Below are 23,794 nucleotides of genomic sequence, written 5' to 3'. Positions count from 1 at the left end.
CTGGTAAACAGTGTATGATCGCTGGATGATTCGTTTTAAGTCTAATACTGCGGGTAATGAAGTCGTTTGATGTATAAGACCCCGTAACGGGAGGAGTAGAGACCAGAGAAGACTCAGACTGACTGCTACTCGTTGCTTAATGGGGAAAACTGTAGAAAGTTTCTGTAGGCGGAATGTCGACACCGGTGGAGCATTCCTACAGCATTTCCCTCCAGAAGCCATGAAAAAGTTGTCCAGCTGTGGGGACTGTGCGAGGGGATTTATGTTACTACCTGTACTTATTGGTGGCACAGACGCTGTTTCATCCTTTCCTACACTGAAATGACCCTTGCCTAACGATTGCTATCCTCGCCGTAAGGCGATCGTTCTCCTGTATATTATGAGTACAGCGACTGCAATTAGAAGGAATCATGTTAATGTTACTACTTAGCGTCGGCTGTTGGAGGTCCTGACGAACCACGTCCAGATAACGCGGAGTGAAAAAGTTGAATGAAAAAAAGTTGAGTGAGGGAAAAACTAAAAATATAAACGGTAATTAAAAGAAAAAAATGTGAAGTTGTCAGGTAGCTAAGTAAGGTTGGCAACAAAACGCACAGCAACACGTAAACAAAATGTTGTCAGCAAAACAGTAGCCAACTGCTGCTTTCTGTGTATCAAAGCCCATGTTTACCACCTGCTTCATTCTTCAATCATACCTGTAGGTAAATTCATGTGTGCCTGACCTTGTATAAAAAGGGTCCTTCCCAGAATTTTTCTGCATATTTAAAGCCACTTTCCTGCAATTGATTATTGTTTCTCAACAGGGATTCCATGTTTACCTGCAGAACATAGTCTTTCTTAGGTTTTTGCTGGAATAAACTAAATTGCAAAAGTAGACTAGACTAGTTTTTCTGACTAGAATACTAACCTAACTCCTTCCCTCAAAGTCCCAACCACAGTAATTGATTCATAGGTCTGAAACCCAACCAACTCTGTGACTCAAAAACACCCTGCCCCCTCCCCTGACAACCCCATCCACAGTGACTGATTGACAGGCCAAACGATTAAATGGAAATTTCCCCCAAAATACTAAAAGACTCAAAGGTTCTCATAAGTATTGATCATATAGGCCTAGATGATATTAAAACATCTAAAAAACTGAATTCATATATAAAAATAAAAATAAACATTTTAAAAAAATATTTTACTCCCTTTTCTCCCCAATTTCGTGGTATCCAATTGTTAGTAATTACTATCTTGTCTCTTTTCATTTTTTATTATTATTTTCTACTCAGTACCACAACAAATTGTGCCAGTCTTGGAGATAAAGTCATTAAATTATTCAACATTTTAGCTGTGTATTTGGGATAGAATCAAGGCATTAGACTGCAAAAGAGGCCACCAAAACAGTGCTCGTTCATGCACTCAGCACGTAATTCCCTGGCCGGCTACTTTTCCTACTTGGCTGGCAACTTTTCCTACTTGGTTGTCTACTTTTCCTACTTGGTTGTCTACTTTTCCTACTTGGCTGGCTACTTCATGCACTTACCAAATACACTGCTCATTAGAACTCTAGATCCCTGTAGGCAAGAAAGCCACCACATTCAGAACACCCACCATGAGCGTGTTTAGACCTAGTTCCAACCCTGTTAAATCCTCTCTACAATACCCCCTAACAGCCTGATCTCTCTATAGAGTAACCTAGCAGGGCCCTTGTCTCCATATGAACTACGAAACCTGTAGCGTGTGTGTGTGTGTGTGTGTGTGTGTGTGTGTGTGTGTGTGTGTGTGTGTGAATTTGGTTGATTAGTCCAGGTTTAATGCAGCTGGTCGGGATAGCCTGAGGACATCTAACAGCACTATTGTAGGAAGACAGGGAGAGGGATGCAGGGGTAAATACAAAAAGGGAGGGGTGAGAGAGAGTATAGAGAGGGCAACGGAGTGAGAGAGAGGGGAAGATAAAGTGTTTATGTTAATATGGTTAATTAAAAGCAGAGAGAAAGATAATGTGTTCATGTTAATATGGTTAATTAAAAGCAGAGGGATCAGCACTGGGCTCTAGCAGCGACAGATATGACCTAGGGCAATACACAGACATACACAGAACTCTGTGATGGACAGCCAGGATAGTAGATAAACGTAGCATACATTATCTAGACATAGCCTGGGTAATATACAACATCTAGACACAGCCTGGGTAACATACAGTATCTGGACATAGCCTGGGTAATATACAACATCTAGACACAGCCTGGGTAACATACAACATCTAGACATAGCCTGGGTAATATATAACATCTAGACACAGCCTGGGTAATATACAACATCTAGACACAGCCTGGGTAACATACAACATCTAGACATAGCCTGGGTAACATACAACATCTAGACATAGCCTGGGTAATATATAACATCTAGACACAGCCTGGGTAATATACAACATCTAGACATAGCCTGGGTAATATACAACATCTAGACACAGCCTGGGTAATATACAACATCTAGACATAGCCTGGCTAATATACAACATCTAGACACAGCCTGGGAAACATACCGTAGTTCTACGTATTCTGGGTAACATACAGCAGAGACATAGCCTGGGGAACATACTGTTGTTAGATGTATTCTGGGTAACATTCCGTAGTTAGACACGGCCTGGATAACATACATTAGAGATATAGTGCATTCAGAAAGTCTTCAGACACCTTGAATTTTTTAAGGTTTTGTAAGAGCCTTATTCTAGAACTAATAAAATAAACACAAATATTCAGCAATTACACACAATACCCCATAACGACAAAGCAAAAACATTTATAGAATATAGAATATATTATATAGAAAACATTTTTTTTTACTTAAGTATTCAGTATTCAGCTCAGGTGCATCATGTTTCCATTAATCACCCTTGATGTTTCCACAACTTCATTGGAGTCCACCTGTTGTAAATTCAATTGATTGGACATGATTTGGAAAGGCACACACCTGTCTACATATTGTCTGACCGTTGACAGTGCATGTCAGAGCAAAAACCAAGCCTTGAAGTCGAAGGAATTGTCCGAGACAGGATTGTGTCGAGGCACAGATCTGGTGAACGGTATCAACACATTTCTGCAGCACTGAAGGTCCCTAAGATCAGTGGCCTCCATCATTCTTAAATGGAAGTAATGTGGATCCACCAAGACTCTTCCTAGATCTGGCCACCCGGTCAAACTGAGCAATCAGGGGAGAAGGGCCTTGGTCAGGGAGGTAACCAAGAACCCGATGGTCACTCTCACAGAACTCTAGAGTTCCTCTGTAGAAATGGGAGAACCTTCCAGAAGGAATCATCTCTGCAGCACTCCAACAATCAGGCCTTTGTGGTAGAGTGGCCAGATGAAAGCCACTCCTCAGTAAAAGACATGACAGCCCGCTTGGAGTTTGTCAAAAGGCACCTAAAGACTCTCAGACCATGAGAAACAAGATTATCTGGATTGAAATCTTTGGCCTGAATGCCAAGCGCCATGTCTCGAGGAAACCTGGTACCATCCCTATGGTGAAGCATGGTGGTGTCAGAATCATGCTGTATGGATGTTTTTCAGCGGCAGGGACTGGGAGACTAGTCAGGATCAAGGCAAAGATGAATGGAGCAAAGTACAGAGAGACCATTGATGAAAACCTGATCCAGAGATCTCAGTAGCTCAGACTGGGGCGAAGGTTCACATTCCAACAGGACAATGACCCTAAGCACACAGCCAAGACGTCGCAGGAGTGGCTTCGGGACAAGTCTCTGAAAATCCTTGGATGGCCCAGGCAGGGACTTGAACACGATTGAACATCTCTGGAGAGACCTGAAAAAGCTGTGCAGCAAAACTCCCCATCCAACCTGACAGAGCTTGAGAGGATATGCAGTGAAGAATAGGAGAAACTCCCCAGATACAGGTGTGCCAACTTTGTAGCGTCATACCCAAGAAGACTCTAGGCTGTAATCCCTGCCAAATGTGTTTCAACAAAGTACTGAGTAAAGGGTCTGAGTACTTATGTAAATGTAATATTATTTTTTTCTTTTTAGAAATTAGCAAAAAAAAAAAAAAATTGTTTTACTGTTTTTGCCTGGTCATTATGTGCTATTGTGTGTAGATTGAGTATTTGTAAATCAATTTTAGAGTAAGTCTGTAACATAACAAAATGTGGAAAAGTCAGGGGATTTGGATATTTTCCAAATCACTGTATACAGTACTTAAAAAAAAAATCACTGTTGCCCGGGGACATTCAGACAAGTCTTATGAGGCATCTTAGAGCAAAACAACCAAGATGCTCCCGAGAGTCTCATCTTTCCATAGAGGGGAAATAGTTTGTAGGCCAAACCGATCGGCCGCTATGGATGTTTTCATGAGAAGACCAATTTTGGGGGTGTCTCATGGTCTGACAAGCACCGCTCTAGCTCTTTCATCACAGATGTGGAAGTGTGACATTGGTGGATGGATCCAATGCAACAAAAAAAACTAGATATTTAGCTTAAACTGACAGATTTTTATGGGGATTGTTGTATTACGCTAATTAGATTGTACGCGGCCTGTGGCATCGACCTTAGACAAGCTTAACTAACTAACCCTAGAGAAAGATAGAGATATGACAATGTTCCCGACATCGACATGGATTTCTTTAAACTTGTCAGATAGGATACTGCTGATACAGGCGTGCAGAATGCTAATTCATATATTTTCAATCAGAATGTTATTTATGAAGATTAATATTAGATTAAAGGAGTAAATCTGGTAGGCCTAAAACATTCTTCCTCACCTCAAGTTAAGCTGTCTGAGTCTGGTGCTCACTGCCTTCATAGGCCTACACTAGCTAAAGTCTAATAATATATAGCTGGTGCTCACTGCCTTCATAGGCTTGCAGTAGCTCAGTCTAATCATAGCCATACCGTACATAACATTCACAAAAAGTTCAACTTTATTAGGGTAATATCAAAAGTCACGTAATTGTTAATAGGGAAAATATGAACAATATAACCATGTGTATGTGACCAATAACATCTGCTAACCATGTGACCAATAACATCTGCTAACCATGTGTATGTGACCAATAGCATATGTTAACCATGTGTATGTGACCAATAAAATATGATTGGATTTTATTTAAATTCGCTGCATTGAATTAAGTTTTGCATCCTGTCCTCTTTGGTTTTTCCTTGTCATGGTTTGAGTGGCATAGTAGGCCTACTGGTAATTATATATTATTGATTCAAACACAAAGTTACAGCTGGAACTTAAAATAGCCAATGAAAATGTCTCAACAGAATGAAACCTTAAAAAAAGCTTTGAACAGACCAGGCCTATATTGCAGTTATTACAATTAAAGGTCATTGGCCTACCATAGGTCTACCAAACATAGGTCTACCCAATATAGGCCTACCCAACAAATGACAGCAATAGGCTAATGATATCTAGACACCCTAGAGTTGATGTCTGCGCCCCTGTGGAAATAAAATGTGCATAATCTAAAAATACCCATTAAAATATGTTGGTTCAAGCTAGAGATCTTTTTTTATTTTGCATTGGATGTTTCTCAATCCACTGGATCCGCCAATGTCGCACTTCCGCATCTTCGGTGAAAGGTGACAAAGCTGGAGCGATGTTTGTTAGACCATGAGACATCCCGAAACTCGGTCTTCTCACAAAATCGTCTGTAGCGTGCGAATGGTTTGGCCTACAAACTATCTATGGCAAGATGGATCTTACAAACACTTACATGTCGGTACGAACACGTACATGATGGTTGTTTTGCTCTAAGACGCCCACAGGCCTCACAAGACTCATCTGAAGGTCCCCTGGTACCAGTTGAACAAATTAATGGAAGTATACAGAGACTGTTTAAAGACAAAAAAGGTGTTAAAAACATGTAAAAATATAATAATTAACAAACGTTTCCTGATCTTTCTCTGAGACATATGACATATTTTTATACTTAAAATTTAAAATCAAAGATCTAAACAATCCTTGGTATGACCTTAAAACAATTCCATATAGTTTAGTAGAAGCTCCCACCCTGGATTGTTAAATAGGCCTAATGACTAAACAACTGATAACTTAACAAATATATAAAAATGAAAGGTAGAAATTGTGTCAAACCTGAATAGCGATTTGCAGTGTCCAGTTGGCCATGTCAACGTTATTCTCATCTTTGTCCACAGAGGACAATCCCCTTGTTGGGATCTTTTCACTCTACTCTTTCTCCTCTTTCACTTCAATGAAAAATAACGACATCTTCGTATTCAACAGTAGCCTCTTTCTCTCTCAGCCTGTGGGGTGAAGAGCCGGAAAACCAATTTCAGCTGGACATAAGCTATATGTTTAATTGAGTTGCAATTGGCTGACAGACAAGCTCGTGCAGTTCTCATCACACAAACACTAAATTAACAGAGGAGAGGTCCAGTTGAGGTCCAGTCATACCTGAGACCCGTGGCAATTATGTTAGACCTGACCCAGATCCGAGACAAAAGTCAGAATTTAGGACCCCGACCCGCTTCAGATCTGGGAATTTCAGGTCTGTTGAAACCTTGAAGACCTCTAGTTTAAGGTAATGGTGTCGTGATAATAGGATATTTAAGGTAATGGTGTCGTGATAATAGGATAGTTAAGGTAATGGTGTCGTGACAAAATGACTTAAGGTAATCCTTGCAGTTAGCTAAATGAAAGACTATATTATTCTGCACCAATGCTAAATGTATATTAGTGCTAATACACTAGCTATAGAAAATGGATAGCTATTCTATTTGAGGCTATAGCAATTGATTGGTAATTACACACTCCCAGTCTGAGAGCTAAGGGCGGTGCCCCAGTCGAGTCCTGGAGGCCGGTTTGTGGCGCTTTGCTAAAACGCTGTGATTACACTCTGAGAACGCTGTCACAGCACAACTGGGAGAACACATACGCACTGCTGGATCCTGAGTTGAAGCACATTTGCACTTCTGAGACATACTTAACCCATATGCTTTCTGCATGAACATGTATTTTAACCACATTACTTCCTTTGTCTGTGTGTGTGGATGAAAGTTAGTAATTTCATACGTGGTCAAACACTGCAGAGCAGCTTTAGCATGGAGTGATGCTGGAACTCCTTAACTGTTCAATGCCTTTAGCTCCAGGCAAGGTCTGCCTCCACACACACAGTCCCAAAATAACCCTGCAAAGACAGAACCAAACCTGATCCAAAATAAAATGGAATATTCTAGCAAACTTGATCCAAAAAAAGTTATGTCCCCCAGATCAAACAGAAGGGGGAACTAACAGAGTCACTGACCAACAACCAAAAAAGAAACAGGTGGGGTTTTAGGAGACGTTCTGAAAAACCCTCATGGGGTTGTCCACTGAAAGTTGACTAGCAACAACTGGAACCTAAAAAGACACCCACCATGATCTGTAGACCCGGACGGAGTCTTTCAAGAGCTACGACCTGAAGATCAATGATGTCGTCATGATTCCACCTTGTTTTTTTCAGAGTTCCCAGTTGTTTTTTTAAATTTTATTTATTTATTTTATTTTTTGAATTTTACCCCTTTTTCTCCCCAATTTCGTAGTATCCAATTGTTGTAGTAGCTACTATCTTGTCTCATCGCTACAACTCCCGTACGGGCTCGGGAGAGACGAAGGTTGAAAGTCATGCGTCCTCCGATACACAACCAACCAAGCCGCACTGCTTCTTTAACACAGCGCACATCCAACCCGGAAGCCCAATGCGCCGGAGGAAACACCGTGCACCTGGCCACCTTGGTTAGCGTACACTGCGCCCAGCCCGCCACAGGAGTCGCTGGTGCGCGATGAGACAAGGACACCCCTACCGACCAAGCCCTCCCTAACCCGGGCGACGCTAGGCCCCACGGACCTCCCGGTCGCGGCCGGTTACGACAGAGCCTGGGCGCGAACCTAGGGACTCTGATGGCACAGCTGGCGCTGCAGTACAGCGCCCTTAACCACTGCGCAACCCGGGAGGCCAGAGTTCCCAGTAGTTTTGAAAGCACCATAAATCCATAGAATGCCAGACTTGGATGACAAAATTTGCCTACGAACAACCGCCTTGCCACCTTCCTGTTGAAGTGATTTCAAAGATCAAATCAAATCAAATCAAATTTATTTATATAGCCCTTCGTACATCAGCTGATATCTCAAAGTGCTGTACATAAACCCAGCCTAAAACCCCAAACAGCAAGCAATGCAGGTGTAGAAGCACGGTGGCTAGGAAAAACTCCCTAGAAAGGCCAAAACCTAGGAAGAAACCTAGAGAGGAACCAGGCTATGTGGGGTGGCCAGTCCTCTTCTGGCTGTGCTGGGTGGCGATTATAACAGAACATGGCCAAGATGTTCAAATGTTCATAAATGACCAGCATGGTCCAATAATAATAAGGCAGAACAGTTGAAACAGGAGCAGCAGCACGGCCAGGTGGACTGGGGACAGCAAGGAGTCATCATGTCAGGTAGTCCTGAGGCATGGTCCTAGGGCTCAGGTCCTCCGAGAGAGAGAAAGAAAGAGAGAATTAGAGAGAGCACACTTAAATTCACACAGGACACTGAATAGGACAGGATAAGTATTCCAGATATAACAAACTGACCCTAGCCCCCCGACACATAAACTACTGCGACATAAATACTGGAGGCTGAGACAGGAGGGGTCAGGAGACACTGTGGCCCCATCCGAGGACACCCCCGGACAGGGCCAAACAGGAAGGATATAACCCCACCCACTTTGCCAAAGCACAACCCCCACACCACTAGAGGGATATCTTCAACCACCAACTTACCATCCTGAGACAAGGCCGAGTATAGCCCACAAAGATCTCCGCCACGGCACAACCCAAGGGGGGAGGCGCCAACCCAGACAGGAAGATCACATCAGTGACTCAACCCACTCAAGTGACGCACCCCTCCCAGTGACGGTATTAAAGAGCCCCAGTAAGCCAGTGACTCAGCCCCTGTAATAGGGTTAGAGGCAGAGAATCCCAGTGGAAAGAGGGGAACCGGCCAGGCAGAGACAGCAAGGGCGGTTCGTTGCTCCAGAGCCTTTCCATTCACCTTCACACTCCTTGGCCAGACTACACTCAATTATATGACCCACTGAAGAGATGAGTCTTCAGTAAAGACTTAAAGGTTGAGACCGAGTCTGCGTCTATTACATGGGTAGGCAGACTATTCCATAATAATGGAGAATAATATAGTAGAAAGCAATGTCTCCAGCTGTTTGCTTAGAAATTCTAGGGACAATTAGGAGGCCTGCGTCTAGTGACCGTAGCGTACGTGTAGGTATGTACGTCAGGACCAAATCAGAGAGATAGGTAGGAGCAAGCCCATGTAATGCTTTGTAGGTTAGCAGTAAAACCTTGAAATCAGCCCTTGCCTTGACAGGAAGCCAGTGTAGGGAGGCTAGCACTGGAATAATATGATCAAATCTTTTGGTTCTAGTCAGGATTCTAGCAGCCGTATTTAGCACTAACTGAAGTTTATTTAGTGCTTTTGTTGCCGGAAAGTAGAGCATTGCAGTAGTCTAACCTAGAAGTGCATCATTTTTGGACAGAAAGTTTCACATTTCTGCAATGTTATGTAGATGGAAAAAAGCTGTACTTGAAACAGTCTTGATATGTTCTTCAAAAGAGAGATCAGGGTCCAGAGTAACACCGAGGTCCTTCACATTTTTATTTGAGACGACTGTACAACCATTAAGATGGATTGTCAGATTCAACAGAAGATCTTGTTTCTTGGGACCTAGAACAATCATCTCTGTTTTGTCCGAGTTTAAAAGTAGAAAGTTTGCAGCCATCCACTTCCTTATGTCTGAAACACAAGCTTCTAGCGAGGGCAATTTTTGGGCTTCACCGTGTTTCATTGAAATGTACAGCTGTGTGTCATCCGCATAGCAGTGAAAGTTAACATTACGTTTTCGAATGACATCCCCAAGAGGTCAAATATATAGTGAAAACAATAGTGGTCCTAAAACGGAACCTTGAGGAACACCGACATTTACAGTTGATTTGTCAGAGGACAAACCATTCACAGAGACAAACTGATATCTTTCCGACAGATAAGATCTAAACCAGGCCAGAACTTGTCCGTGTAGACTAATTTGGGTTTCCAATCACTCCAAAAGAATGTGGTGATCGATGGTATCAAAAGCAGCACTAAGGTCTAGGAGCACGAGGACAGATGCAGAGCCTCAGTCTGATGCCATTAAAAGGTAATTTACTACCTTCACAAAGGCAGTCTCAGATCTATGATGGGTCTAAAACAAAACTGAAGCATTTCGTATACATTGTTTGTCTTCAGGAAGGCAGTGAGTTGCTGTGCCACAGCCTTTTCTACAATTTTTGAGAGGAATGGAAGATTCGATATAGGCCAATAGTTTTTTATATGTTCTGGGTCAAGGTTAGGCTTTCTCAAGAGAGGCTTTATTACTGACACTTTTAGTGAGTTTGTTACACATCCGGTGGATAGAGAGCTGTTTATTATGTTCAACATAGGAGGGTGAAGCACAGGAAGCAGCTCTTTCAGTAGTTTAGCTGGAATAGGGTCCAGTATGCAGCTTGAAGGTTTAGAGGCCATAATTATTTTCATCATTGTGTCAAGAGATATAGTACTAAAACACTTGAGCATCTCTCTTGATCCTAGGTCCTGGCAGAGTTGTGCAGACGCAGGACAACTGAGCTTTGAAGGAATACGCAGATTTAAAGAGGAGTCTGTAATTTGCTTTCTAATAATCATGATCTTTTCCTCGAAGTAGTTCATGAATTTATTACTGCTGAAGTGACAGCCATCCTCTCTTGGGGAATGCTGCTTTTTAGTTAGCTTTGCGACAGTATCAAAAAGGAATTTCGGATTGTTCTTATTTCCCTCAATTAAGTTGGAAAAATAGGATGATCGAGCAGCAGTGAGGGCTCTTCGATACTGCACAGTACTGTCTTTCCAAGCTAGTCGGAAGACTTCCAGTTTGGTGTGGCGCCATTTCCGTTCCAATTTTCTGGAAGCTTGCTTCAGAGCTCGGGTATTTTCTGTATACCAGGGAGCTAGTTTCTTATGATAAATGTTTTTAGTTTTTAGGGGTGCAACTGCATCTAGGGTATTGCGCATATAACTAGCATATAACATCTCATTTATAAAACACAGACTAGACAGCAAGCACATAACAACTCATTTACGTATAAAACACAGACTAGAGAGCTAGCACATAACATCTAATTTATAAAACACAGACTAGACAGCGAGCACATAACATCTCATTTATAAAACACAGACTAGACAGCGAGCACATAACATCTCATTTATAAAACACAGACTAGACAGCTTGCACATAACAGTCTGTGGCAAAAATGGTGCTAGCTGTACCTGGTACCGAAACCCACGTACGACAAACTGAGCATTAATTTTCCACAATGTTCATTGATACTCCCATTTTAATAGAATCTGCGATGTTCTACATTTTGGGAGTTGAGACGTAAAAAGTGTATCATTAGAAAGGGTAACTTCTCCTCTGTTACAGTAAAATAATGTCTCCATGTGTTTTGGTGCCTATATGACCCATTCTGTTGTACCAAACCACAAATGCAAATAGCGAGTTGAAACTGTTCGTCAGAGGGGAAGAAATTATCTTTCATCTTTGTTGTTGTGAGTGGCAGAGGGAAGGGCTTGGTGTCTGTGTTGTGGGAGGAGCTTGGTGTCTGTGTTGTGGGAGGGGCTTGGTGTCTGGAGTGGGAGGGGCTTGGTGTCTGTGGAGTGGGAGGGGCTTGGTGTCTGTGGAGTGGGAGGGGATTGAGGTATTTGGAGTGGGAAGGTTCACAGTGCACACAGCACAGAAGGAAGGAAGGAAGGAGACAACCAAGAAAAAACTGCAAACATGGATTCTTGCGATTCAGGAATTTGGAACATCGCACTAAAACCGAAATTCTAATTAATATACTTGATTTGATATATCGCCCAGATCTAACACAACACAAGCTGTGGGCCTATCACATGGACTACGAATGATAATTGATATCGCTCAAGCAGCCATGGGTGATGCTCGCCTCTGGCCTCCAACCCTCACACACACACACACACACGCACGCACGCACTCACGCACGCACACACACACACAACCTCCAGTCGACATCAGAGAAATGCGGCCTGAGAAGCGGAGGGCATCGGCCATTTAGCGTCACACTCATTCTGACAACATATTTAGTATTGCTCTCATTCTGACAGGGAGAGACACGGTGTCTGTCTGTCTGACTGTCTTTCTGCAGTAGATTATAGGTTATGGGACAGGGAGGTAGGGTTATGGGACAGGGGTTTAGGGTTATGGGACAGGGGTTTAGGATTATGGGACAGGGGGTTAGGGTTATTGGACAGGGGTTAGGGTTATGGGACAGGGGGTTTAGGGTTATGGGACAGGGGGTTTAGGGTTATGGGACAGGGGGTTAGGGTTATGGGACAGGGGGTTAGGGTTATGGGACAGGGGTTTAGGGTTATGGGACAGGGGGTTAGGGTTATGGGACAGGGAATTTGGGTTATGGGACAGGGGGTTAGGGTTATGGGACAGGGAATTTGGGTTATGGGACAGGAAGTGAGGATTTAGGGTTATGGGTAAGGGAGTTAGGGTTATGGGACAGGGATTTAGGGTTATGGGACAGGGGACAGGGGACAGGGGGTTAGGGTTTAGGGATATGGGACAGGGGGTTATGGTTATGGAACAGGGGGTTAGGGTTATGGGACAGGGGGTTAGGGTTATGGGACAGGGGGTTAGGGTTATGGGACAGGGGGTTAGGGTTATGGGACAGAGGGTTAGGGTTATGGGACAGGGGGTTAGGGTTACGGGATAGGGGGGTAGGGTTATGGGACAGGGGGTTAGGGTTATGGGACAGGGGGTTAGGGTTATGGGACAGAGGGTTAGGGTTATGGGACAGGGGGTTAGGGTTACGGGACAGGGGGTTAGGGTTATGGGACAGTGGTTTAGGGTTATGGGACAGGGGGTTAGGGTTATGGGACAAGGGGTTAGGGTTACGGGACAGGGGGTTAGGGTTATGGGACAGGGGGTTAGGGTTATGGGACAGGGAGTTAGGGTTATGGGACAGTGGTTTAGGGTTATGGGACAGGGGGTTAGGGTTATGGGACAGGGGGTTGGGGTTATGGGACAGGGTGTTAGGGTTATGGGACAGGGGTTTAGGGTTATGGGACAGGAGACAGGGGTTTAGGGTTATGGGACAGGGGGTTAGGGTTATGGGACAGGGAGTTAGGGTTATGGGACAGTGGTTTAGGGTTATGGGACAGGAGGTTAGGGTTAGCATTATGGGACATGGTTTTAGGGTTATGGGACAGGGCTTTAGGGTTATGGGACAGGGGCTTAGGGTTATGGGAATGGGGGTTAGGGTTATGGGACAGGGGGTTAGGGTTATGGGACAGGGGGTTGGGGTTATGGGACAGGGTGTTAGGGTTATGGGACAGGGGTTTAGGGTTATGGGACAGGTTGTTAGGGTTATGGGACAGGGAGTTAGGGTTATGGGACAGGGGGTAAGGGTTATGGGACAGGGGGTAAGGGTTATGGGACAGAGTTTTAGGGTTATGGGACAGGGGAGTTAGGGTTATGGGACTGGGGTTTAGGGTTATGGGACAGGGGACAGGGGTTAGGGTTATGGGACAGGGGACAGGGGTTTAGGGTTATGGGACAGGGGTTTTGGGCTATGGGACAGGGGTTTAGGGTTTAGGGTTATGGGACAGGGGATTAGGGTTATGGGACATGGGGTTGGGGTTAAGGGACAGGGGGTTAGGGTTATGGGACAGGGGAATAGGGTTATGGGACAGGAGGTTCGGGTTATGGGACAGGGTTTTAGGGTTATGGGACAGGGGGTTAGGGTTATGGGATAGGGTTTTAGGGTTATGGGACAGGGGGTTAGGGTTATGGAACTGGGGGTTAGGGTTATGGGACAGGGCGTTAGGGGACAGGGGTTTAGGGTTATGGGACAGGGGGTTAGGGTTATGGGACAGGGTTTTAGGGTTATGGGACAGGGGGTTAGGGTTATGGGACAGGGGGTTATGGGACAGGGAGTTAGGGTTATGGGACAGGGGGTTAGGGTTATGGGACAGGGGGTTAGGGTTACGCGACAGGGTGTTAGGGTTATGGGACAGGGGGTTATGGGACAGTGGGTTAGGGTTATGGGACAGGGGGTTAGGGTTATGGGACAGGGGGTTAGGGTTATGGGACAGGGGGTTAGGGTTATGGGACAGGGGTTTAGGGTTACGGGACAAGGTGTTAGGGTTACGGGACAGGGGGTTAGGGTTATGGGATAGGGTTTTAGGGTTATGGGACAGGGGTTAGGGTTATGGGACAGGGCGTTAGGGGACAGGGGTTTAGGGTTATGGGACAGGGGGTTAGGGTTATGGGACAGGGTTTTAGGGTTATGGGACAGGGGGTTAGGGTTATGGGACAGGGGTTATGGGACAGGGGGTTAGGGTTATGGGACACGGGGTTAGGGTTATGGGACAGGGGGTTAGGGTTACGGGACAGGGTGTTAGGGTTATGGGACAGGGGGTTATGGGACAGTGGGTTAGGGTTATGGGACAGGATATAGGGGTTATGGGACAGGGGGTTAGGGTTATGGGACAGGGGGTTAGGGTTATGGGACAGGGGGTTATGGGACAGTGGGTTAGGGTTATGGGACAGGGGGTTAGGGTTATGGGACAGGGGCTTAGGGTTATGGGACAGGGGCTTAGGGTTATGGGACAGGGGTTTAGGGTTACGGGACAAGGTGTTAGGGTTACGGGACAGGGGGTTAGGGTTATGGGATAGGGTTTTAGGGTTATGGGACAGGGGGTTAGGGTTATGGAACAGGGGGTTAGGGTTATGGGACAGGGCGTTAGGGGACAGGGGTTTAGGGTTATGGAACAGGGGGTTAGGGTTATGGGACAGGGCGTTAGGGGACAGGGGTTTAGGGTTATGGGACAGGGGGTTAGGGTTATGGGACAGGGGTTTATGGGACAGGGGGTTAGGGTTATGGGACAGAGATTTAGGGTTATGGGACAGGGGGTTAGGGTTACGGGACAGGGTGTTAGGGTTATGGGACAGGGGGTCATGGGACAGTGGGTTAGGGTTATGGGACGGGGGGTTAGGGTTATGGGACAGGGGGTTAGGGTTATGGGACAGGGGGTTAGGGTTATGGGACAGGGGGTTAGGGTTATGGGACAGGGGTTTAGGGTTACGGGACAAGGTGTTAGGGTTACGGGACAGGGGTTTAGGGTTATGGGACAGGGGGTTAGGGTTACGGGACAGGGGGTTAGGGTTATGGGACAGGGCGTTAGGGTTACGGGACAGGGTGTTAGGGTTATGGGACAGGGGGTCGTGGGACAGTGGGTTAGGGTTATGGGACAGGGGGTTAGGGTTATGGGACAGGGGGTTAGGGTTATGGGACAGGGGGTTAGGGTTATGGGACAGGGGGTTAGGGTTATGGGACAGGGGTTTAGGGTTACGGTGACAAGGTGTTAGGGTTACGGGACAGGGGTTTAGGGTTATGGAACAGGGGGTTAGGGTTATGGGACAGGGCGTTAGGGGTCAGGGGGTTAGGGTTATGGGACAGGGGGTTAGGGTTATAGTACAGGAGGTTAGGGTTATGGGACAGGGTTTTAGGGTTATGGGACAGGGAGTTAGGGTTATGGGACAGCGCGTTAGGGGACAGGGGTTTAGGGTTATGGGACAGGGGGTTAGGGTTATGGGACAGGGGGTTAGGGTTATGGGACAGGGTTTTAGGTTTATTGGACAGGGGGTTAGGGTTATGGGACAGGGGGTTATGGGAAAGGGGGTTAGGGTTACGGGACAGGGGGTTAGGGTTATGGGACAGGGGGTTAGGGTTACGGGACAGGGTGTTAGGGTTATGGGACAGGGGGTCATGGGACAGTGGGTTAGGGTTATGGGACAGGGGGTTAGGGTTATGGGACAGGGGGTTAGGGTTATGGGACAGGGGGTTAGGGTTATGGGACAGGGGTTTAGGGTTACGGGACAAGGTGTTAGGGTTACGGGACAGGGGTTTAGGGTTATGGGACAGGGGGTTAGGGTTACGGGACAGGGGGTTAGGGTTATGGGACAGGGTGTTAGGGTTACGGGACAGGGGGTTAGGGTTATGGGACAGGGGGTTAGGGTTATGGGACAGGGGGTTAGGGTTATGGGACAGGGGGTTAGGGTTATGGGACAGGGGTTTAGGGTTATGGGACAGGGGTTTAGGGTTATGGGACAGGGGGTTAGGGTTATGGGACAGGGGGTTAGGTGTGTGTCAGTAGAATATTGGGTTATGGCTAGCTAGTTGCAGTACAGTAGTGTAGTGGTAACAGTGGGTTAGGGTTAAGGGTGTTAGGGGGGTTAGCAGTAGAGTAGCCCGGGGGGCTTCTGCCATTCTCAGCCAGAGGACACACACTGTCACTCTCTGTCTGCATCACTGTCTGCACCCACCGCTGTGTTTGTGTCTACAGTGTGTACAGAATAGAGTTTGTGTGTGTGTGTGTGTGTGTGTGTGTGTGTGTGTGTGTGTGTGTGTGTGTGTGTGTGTCAGTCTCTGTCTGTGTCAGCTGCTTAAAGCTGCCAGGCCATATTGTGTCCACCACACAGAAGTATTCCTGTCTGAGCTCTGATTGGCTAACACATAGCTCTGGGGCACTGAGGTGGAAAGGAGGGGGAGTGGTTGGAAGGAGGGAAGAGAGGAATGAATGGGTCGGCAGTTCAAATCCCAGGTTGGACGGGGAAATCTGATCGGTACCCAAAATTATAAGATATATCTCTGTGTAAATAATGTTAAATTGTGTGATCAAAAAGAGAGTAACTAACTTACTTGCTAGTCAAATCAATTCTGAGTTCTGAGACAGTCAACTGAGTAACTTGACTGTTATTTGACAGTGGACATCTCTTGCTAATTTACAACAGTTGACCTCAATCATTTGGTGGAGAGGAGAGGAAGGAGAGAGGAGAGGAGGAAAGAGTGGAAGGAGAGAGGAGAGGGGGAAGGAGAGAGATCAAGAGGAAGGAGGGAGAAGAGGAGGAAGGAGTGGAATGAGAGAGGAGAGGAGGAAGAAGGGAGGAAGGAGAGGAGGAAGGAGGAAGGAAGGAAGGAGAGAGGGGAGGAGGAAGGAGAGAGGAGAGGGGGAAGGAGAGAGATCAAGAGGAAGGAGGGAGAAGAGGAGGAAGGAGTGGAATGAGAGAGGAGAGGAGGAAGGAGGGAGGAAGGAGAGGAGGAAGGAGGAAGGAAGGAAGGAGAGAGGGGAGGAGGAAGGAGCAAGGAGGGAGGAAGGAGAGAGGGGAGGAGGAAGGAGGGAGGAAGGAGAGGAGGAAGGAGAGAGGAGAGGAGGAAGGAAGGAGAGAGGAGAGGAGCAAGGAGAGAGGAGAGGAGGAAGGAGAGAGGAAGGAGAGGAGGAAGGAGAGAGGAGAGGAGGAAGGAATGAGAGAGGAGAGGAGCAAGGAGAGAGGAGAGGAGGAAGGAGTGGAAGGAGAGAGGAGAGGGGGAAGCAGAGAGATCAAGAGGAAGGAGAGGAAGGAGAGAGGAGAGAGGAAGGAGAGGAGGAAGGAGAGAGGAGAAGAGGAAGGAAGGAGAGAGGAGAGGAGAAAGGAGAGAGGAGAGGAGGAAGGAGAGAGGAGAGGGGGAAGCAGAGAGATCAAGAGGAAGGAGAGGAAGGAGAGAGGAGAGCAGGAAGGTGGGAGGAAGGAGAGGAGGGAGGAGGAAAGAGAGAGGAGAGGAGGAAGGAGGGAGGAAGGAAGGAGAGAGGAGGAGGGAGTAGAAGAAGAGAGGAGAGGAGGAGGGAGGAAGGAAGGAGAGAGGACAGGAGGAAGTAGCAAGGAGGGAGGAGAGGAGGTGAGAGGGGGGAGGAAGGAGAGAGGAGAGGAGGAAGGATGGAGGAAGGAGAGAGGAGAGGAGCAAAGAGTGGAAGGAGAGAGGAGAGGAGGGAGGAGAGAGGAAGGAGAGAGATCAGGAGGAAGGGGAGAGGAGAGGAGGAAGGAGTGGAAGGAGAGAGGAGAGGAGGAAGGTGGGAGGAAGGAGAGAGGAGACGAGCAAGGAGTGGAAGGAGAGAGGAGAGGAGGGAGGAGAGAGGAAGGAGAGAGATCAGGAGGAAGGGGAGAGGAGAGGAGGAAGGAGTGGAAGGAGAGAGGAGAGGAGGAAGGAGGGAGGAAGGAGAGGAGGAAGGAGAGAGGAGAGGAGTAAGGAAGGAGAGAGGAGAGAAGTAAGGAGTGGAAGGAGAGAGGAGAAGAGGAAGGAGAGAGGAGAGGAGCAAGGAGAGAGGAGAGGAGCAAGGAGAGAGGAGAGGAGGAAGGTGTGGAAGGAGAGAGGAGTGAGGGAAGGAGAGAGATCAAGAAGTTGGAGAGGAAGGAGAGAGGAGAGGAGGAGGGAGGGAGGAAGGAGAGTGGAGGGGAGGAAGGAGAGAGGAGAGGAGGAAGAAGAGAGGAGCAAGGAGAGGAGGAAGCAGTGAGAGGAGAGGAGGAAGGAGTTAGGAGAGGAGCAAGGAGAGAGGAGAGGAGGAAGGAGTGAAAGGAGAGAGGAGAGGGAAGGAGAGAGATAAAGAGGAAGGAGAGGAAGTAGAGAGGAGAGGAGGAAGGAGGGAGAAAGGAGGAAAGAGAGAGGAGAGGAGGAAGGAGTAGAAGGAGGAAGGAGGAAGGAAGAAGAGAGGACAGGCGGAAGGAGCAAGGAGGGAGGAGAGGGGGAGAGAGTGAAGGAGGGAGGAAGGAGAGAGGAAGGAGAGAGGAGAGGAGGAAGCAGTGAAAGGAGAAAGGAGAGAAGCTAGGAGTGGAAGTAGAGAGGAGAGGAGGGAGGAGAGAGGAAGGAGAGAGATCAGGAGGAAGGAGAGAGGAGAGGAGGAAGGAGAGAGGAGAGGAGGAAGGAGTGGAAGGAGAGAGGAGAGGAGGAAGGAGGGAGGAAGGAGAGGATGAAGGAGAGAGGAGAGGAGGAAGGTGTGGAAGGAGAGAGGAGAGGAGAAAGGAGAGAGGAGAGGAGGAAGGAGAGAGGAGAGGAGGGAAGAGAGAGGAAGGAGAGAGAGTCGGAGGAAGGAGAGAGGAGAGGAGAGGAGGAAGGAGTGGACGGAGAGAGGAGAGGAGGAAGGAGGGAGAAAGGAGAGGAGGAAGGAGAGAGGAGAGGAGGAAGGAAGGAGAGAGGAGAGGAGTAAGGAGCAAGGAGGGAGGAAGGAGAGAAGAGAGGAGGAAGGAGGGAGGAGAGGAGGAAGGAGGGAGGAAGGAGAGAGGACAGGAGGAAGGAGCAAGGAGGGAGGAAGGAGAGAAGAGAGGAGGAAGTAGAGAGGAGAGGAGGAAGGAGAGAGGAGGGGAGGAAGGAGAGAGGAGGGGAGGAAGGAGAGAGGAGAGGAGGAAGGAAAGAGGAGAGGAGGAAGGAGAGAGGAGAGGAAGGAGAGAGGAGAGGAGGAAGGAGAGAGGAGAGGAGGAAGGAGAGAGGAGAGGAGCAAGGAGAGAGGAGAGGAGCAAGGAGAGAGGAGAGGGGCAAGGAGAGAGGAGAAGAGGAAGCAGTGGAAGGAGAGGACAGGAGGAAGGAGAGAGGAGAGGAGGAAGGAGTGAGGAGAGGAGGAAGGAGAGGAGGAAGGAGAGAAGGAAGGAGAAGGGAGAGGAGGAAGCAGCGGAAGGAGAGAGGAGAGGAGGAAGGAGAGAGGAGAGGAGGAGGGAGAGGAGAGGAGGAGGGAAAGAGGAGAGGAGGAAGCAGCGGAAGGAGAGAGGAGAGGAGGAAGGAGAGAGGAGAGGAGGAGGGAGAGGAGAGGAGGAGGGAAAGAGGAGAGGAGGAAGGGGTGGAAGGAGAGAGGAGGAAGGAGGGAGGAGAGGAGCAAGGAGAGAGGAGAGGAGGAAGGAGAGGAGGAGGGAGGGGAGAGTAGGAAGAAAGAGGAGAGGAGTAAGGGGGGAGGAAGGAGAAAGGAGAGGAGGAAGGGGGGAGGAGAGGAGCAAGGAGAGAGGAGAGGAGGAAGGAGAGGAGCAAGGAGAGAGGAGAGGAGGAAGGAGAGAGGAGAGGAGGAAAGAGGGAGAGAGGAGAGGAGGAAGGAGAGAGGAGAGGAGGAAGGAGGGAGGAAGGAGAGAGGACAGGAGGAAGGAGCAAGGAGGGAGGAAGGAGAGAGGAGAGGAGGAAGGAGAGAGGAGAGGAGGAAGCAGTGGAAGGAGAGAGGAGAGGAGGAACAAGTGGAAGGAGAGAGGAGAGGAGAGAGGGGAGAGGAGAGGGCAGACTTTTAACTGTTTTAATTGTGGTGTTGAGAGTTGGTTAACCCTAAGTGTTTGGCCCTGAGGACATCATGAAAACTTAATCACACCACCTGGGAAAGGCAGCCAGGCAGCCACCTCAAGGACAGAGCGGGTAGGGAGGTGCTATGCAAGAGTGTTGAATCTCAGTCATTTCATGCACATACACACAAACAGAAAACACACAGAGACTCAAACACACACACACACACACACACACACACACACACAGAGAGAGACAGTATGTCTCATTTGCTGTGGCGATTTTAGCATGTACATCTTGGTGGAAAAAGCAAAGCCACTACACAACACAACACTAAACAATACATTAAGTGCACTATAATGGTGACAAACGGTGCCCACAAACGACCAACATAAAGCTGTCCCAACAGTAGTCCCAACATCTTACCACTGCTACACCTGGCTATCAATGGAGCCTGGCAGCGAAACAGTTCATTCAGCCTCATTCACTGCATTTAAAAAAAAACATGGCTGACTTTCTTAAACAATCATGGTTTCTAATGACAGTTGAGATGTACAAACTATGGCACGAGGGGACGACAAGTGGATAAGAGGCAATCTGTAATTTCAATTAAGACGTTAATGAGCAGGCTAGGATGGACGTAGTCAATATAACTATTTGTTTAGCACTTTTGAAATGTACAGCGACAGAATTCAGAACCCGGGCCGTTCTTACAGTGTTCTCCCTGTACACCAAATCAGAACCGTAGGATAATTAAAGGGGGCATATAAGCAGACAATGAAAGCTCTTACAATAATTGATGATTACATTTCTTTAAAACAGGTTATAGGCTTGTGCACCACCAAGTCAGAACAGTATGTGAAATTACGAGGGGGAATTAAGAGGGGGAAATAGACCAAATTATTAGGGTGAGGCACATGGGCTACTAACATCTTACTACACAACATACACTTAGTATTACTTTCTTAGCTACAGTATACAGATATCCCTGGCATATTACATAATTTATGCAGAAGCATACATTACATTTATGGACTCACTTGAACAGGAAGGTGGCAAGGTGATAGGCTAATTTTGTCATCAAAGTCTGGCATTCTATGGATTTATGGTGCTTTCAAAACAATTGGGAAGTCTGAAAAAAACAAGGTTAAATCATGATTAAGTCATTAATCTTTAGGTTGTAGCTCTAGAAAGAGGCCGGATTTACAATTCCGAGTTGGATGACCATTCAAAACGTATTTTCCCAGTCAAAGCTCATTTATTCCCTACTTCCCAGTTGTCTTGAACTCACTGAAGTCAAGTTTTTGCAGTTCCGAGTTAACAGTTGTTTTGAACACGGAACAAATCATCCTTCATTGACAGCATGGCCAATGTTGAATGTTTATGATTTGAAACTTGGAAAAGTCCCAGATTTGGCACCACACAACCACTCCACTGAATAGCAGGCTTGTGATTGTATTGCAATGCCACCGTCACTGATTCCTTCCAAACCACTCATTGTGGAATTTGCGATTTCCAACTTGTTGTGTAATGTTTATGTCCATGAGCACAGATAGATCTATAATTTCTCTTCATTATTTCTCTTCATATGACAAGGATTAATAAGGATGTGCCAGTACATTGTCGACTTGATCCATGATGATGACTGCTAGCTAAGATTTTGAACATATGATGTTCACATGATCAGTCCAATCAAAGCTACTGTATATATAACGTGATTTGACGTAATTTTATCTGTGGCCAATGACAATGCACCCAAGGGGCTAGAATTTTCTAGCTCTACACTTAGACTTGGCGGTGACATAGTGTCCTCATGAGTGACAGAACACTGAACCAATCACGGTGCATCACTCCGTATTTTCTGCTGGCTTGCCCCACCACCACAGAAAGCACTGAATGCAGGTTGAAACACCTGCATTTTGGAGATGCCTTGCTCAAGAAAACAAAAAAGAGACCATGCTTGTATGCAGCTTTAAAGTTTTTTTACAATCAATTTGGCACTAATTTCAGAACCTTGTGGTCATTTTCAAAACACAAAACGGTCATCACTTGTAACACAGGCTGTCCAATGTTCAAAACATTGCATTATGCATTAATATCTTTAAAGAAACCTTGCACTTGCAGAATAATTGGTTCAAATAATTAATTTATCATGGAATACCATAGGAACATTCATTTAGATCACCCACAAACAAGATACCGATAGTTTCACTGTGTAGTTGTTCATACAATCATTAAATATTGTAGTACAAAATATGTGATACATTTTTCATTATGCTCCTTCCGTGGCCTCCAATTGGTCTTAAATACAAGTAAAACTAAATGCATGCTCTTCAACCGATCGCTGCCTTCACCTGTCCGCCTGTCCAACATCACTACTCTGGACGGCTCTGACTTAGAATACGTGGACAACTACAAATACCTAGGTGTCTGGTTAGACTGTAAACTCTCCTTCCAGACCCACATCAAACATCTCCAATCCAAAGTTAAATCTAGAATTGGCTTCCTATTTCGCAACAAAGCATCCTTCACTCATGCTGCCAAACATACCCTTGTAAAACTGACCATCCTACCAATCCTCGACTTCGGCGATGTCATTTACAAAATAGCCTCCAATAGCCTACTCAACAAATTGGATGCAGTCTATCACAGTGCAATCCGTTTTGTCACCAAAGCCCCATATACTACCCAACATTGCGCCCTGTACGCTCTCGTTGGCTGGCCCTCGCTTCATACTCGTTGCCAAACCCACTCGCTCCATGTCATTTACAAGACCCTGCTAGGTAAAGTCCCCCCTTATCTTAGCTCGCTGGTCACCATAGCATCTCCCACCTGTAGCACACGCTCCAGCAGGTATATCTCTCTAGTCACCCCCAAAACCAATTATTTATTTGGCCGCCTCTCCTTCCAGTTCTCTGCTGCCAATGACTGGAACGAACTACAAAAATCTCTGAAACTGGAAACACTTATCTCCCTCACTAGCTTTAAGCACCAACTGTCAGAGCAGCTCACATATTACTGCACCTGTACATAGCCCACCTATAATTTAGCCCAAACAACTACCTCTTTCCCTACTGTATTTATTTTATTTATTTATTTATTTTGCTCCTTTGCACCCCATTATCTTTATTTCTACTTTGCACATTCTTCTTCTTCTTAAATAAAGGTGTTCTCAACTGGCCTACCTGGTTAAATAAAGGTGAAATAAAAAATAAAAAATAAAAATACATCACTGTAAAAGGACTAGTAAAGAGAATACTACAGACACAGTGGAATCATTGAACAGAATATGAAATGTATTGATGAAATACAATAAAATCACAACATCTTTGAATCAAAGCATCTCAGAAACAGCTGCCCTCCTGGGATTTTTACGCACTACAGCCTCTAGAGTTTACAGAGAATGGTGCGATAAGCAAAACACATTCAGTGAGCGGCAGTTCTGTGGGCAAAACACCTTGTTAATGAGAGAGGTCAGAGGAGAATGTCCAGACTCATTCAAGATAACAGAAAGGCCACAAATGCTCAAATAACAGCTGTTTAAAACTGTGGTGTACAGAATGGCATCTCTTAACGTACAACACCATGAATAATTCAGGCTGTTGTGGAGGCAAAAGTACTAGATATGTGTACCTA

Source organism: Oncorhynchus mykiss, chromosome 8 (genome assembly GCF_013265735.2).
Source record: "Oncorhynchus mykiss isolate Arlee chromosome 8, USDA_OmykA_1.1, whole genome shotgun sequence".
Classification (NCBI taxonomy): domain Eukaryota; kingdom Metazoa; phylum Chordata; class Actinopteri; order Salmoniformes; family Salmonidae; genus Oncorhynchus; species Oncorhynchus mykiss.
The sequence above is the reverse complement of the archived record's forward strand: the minus strand, read 5'-3'. Positions refer to the sequence as shown.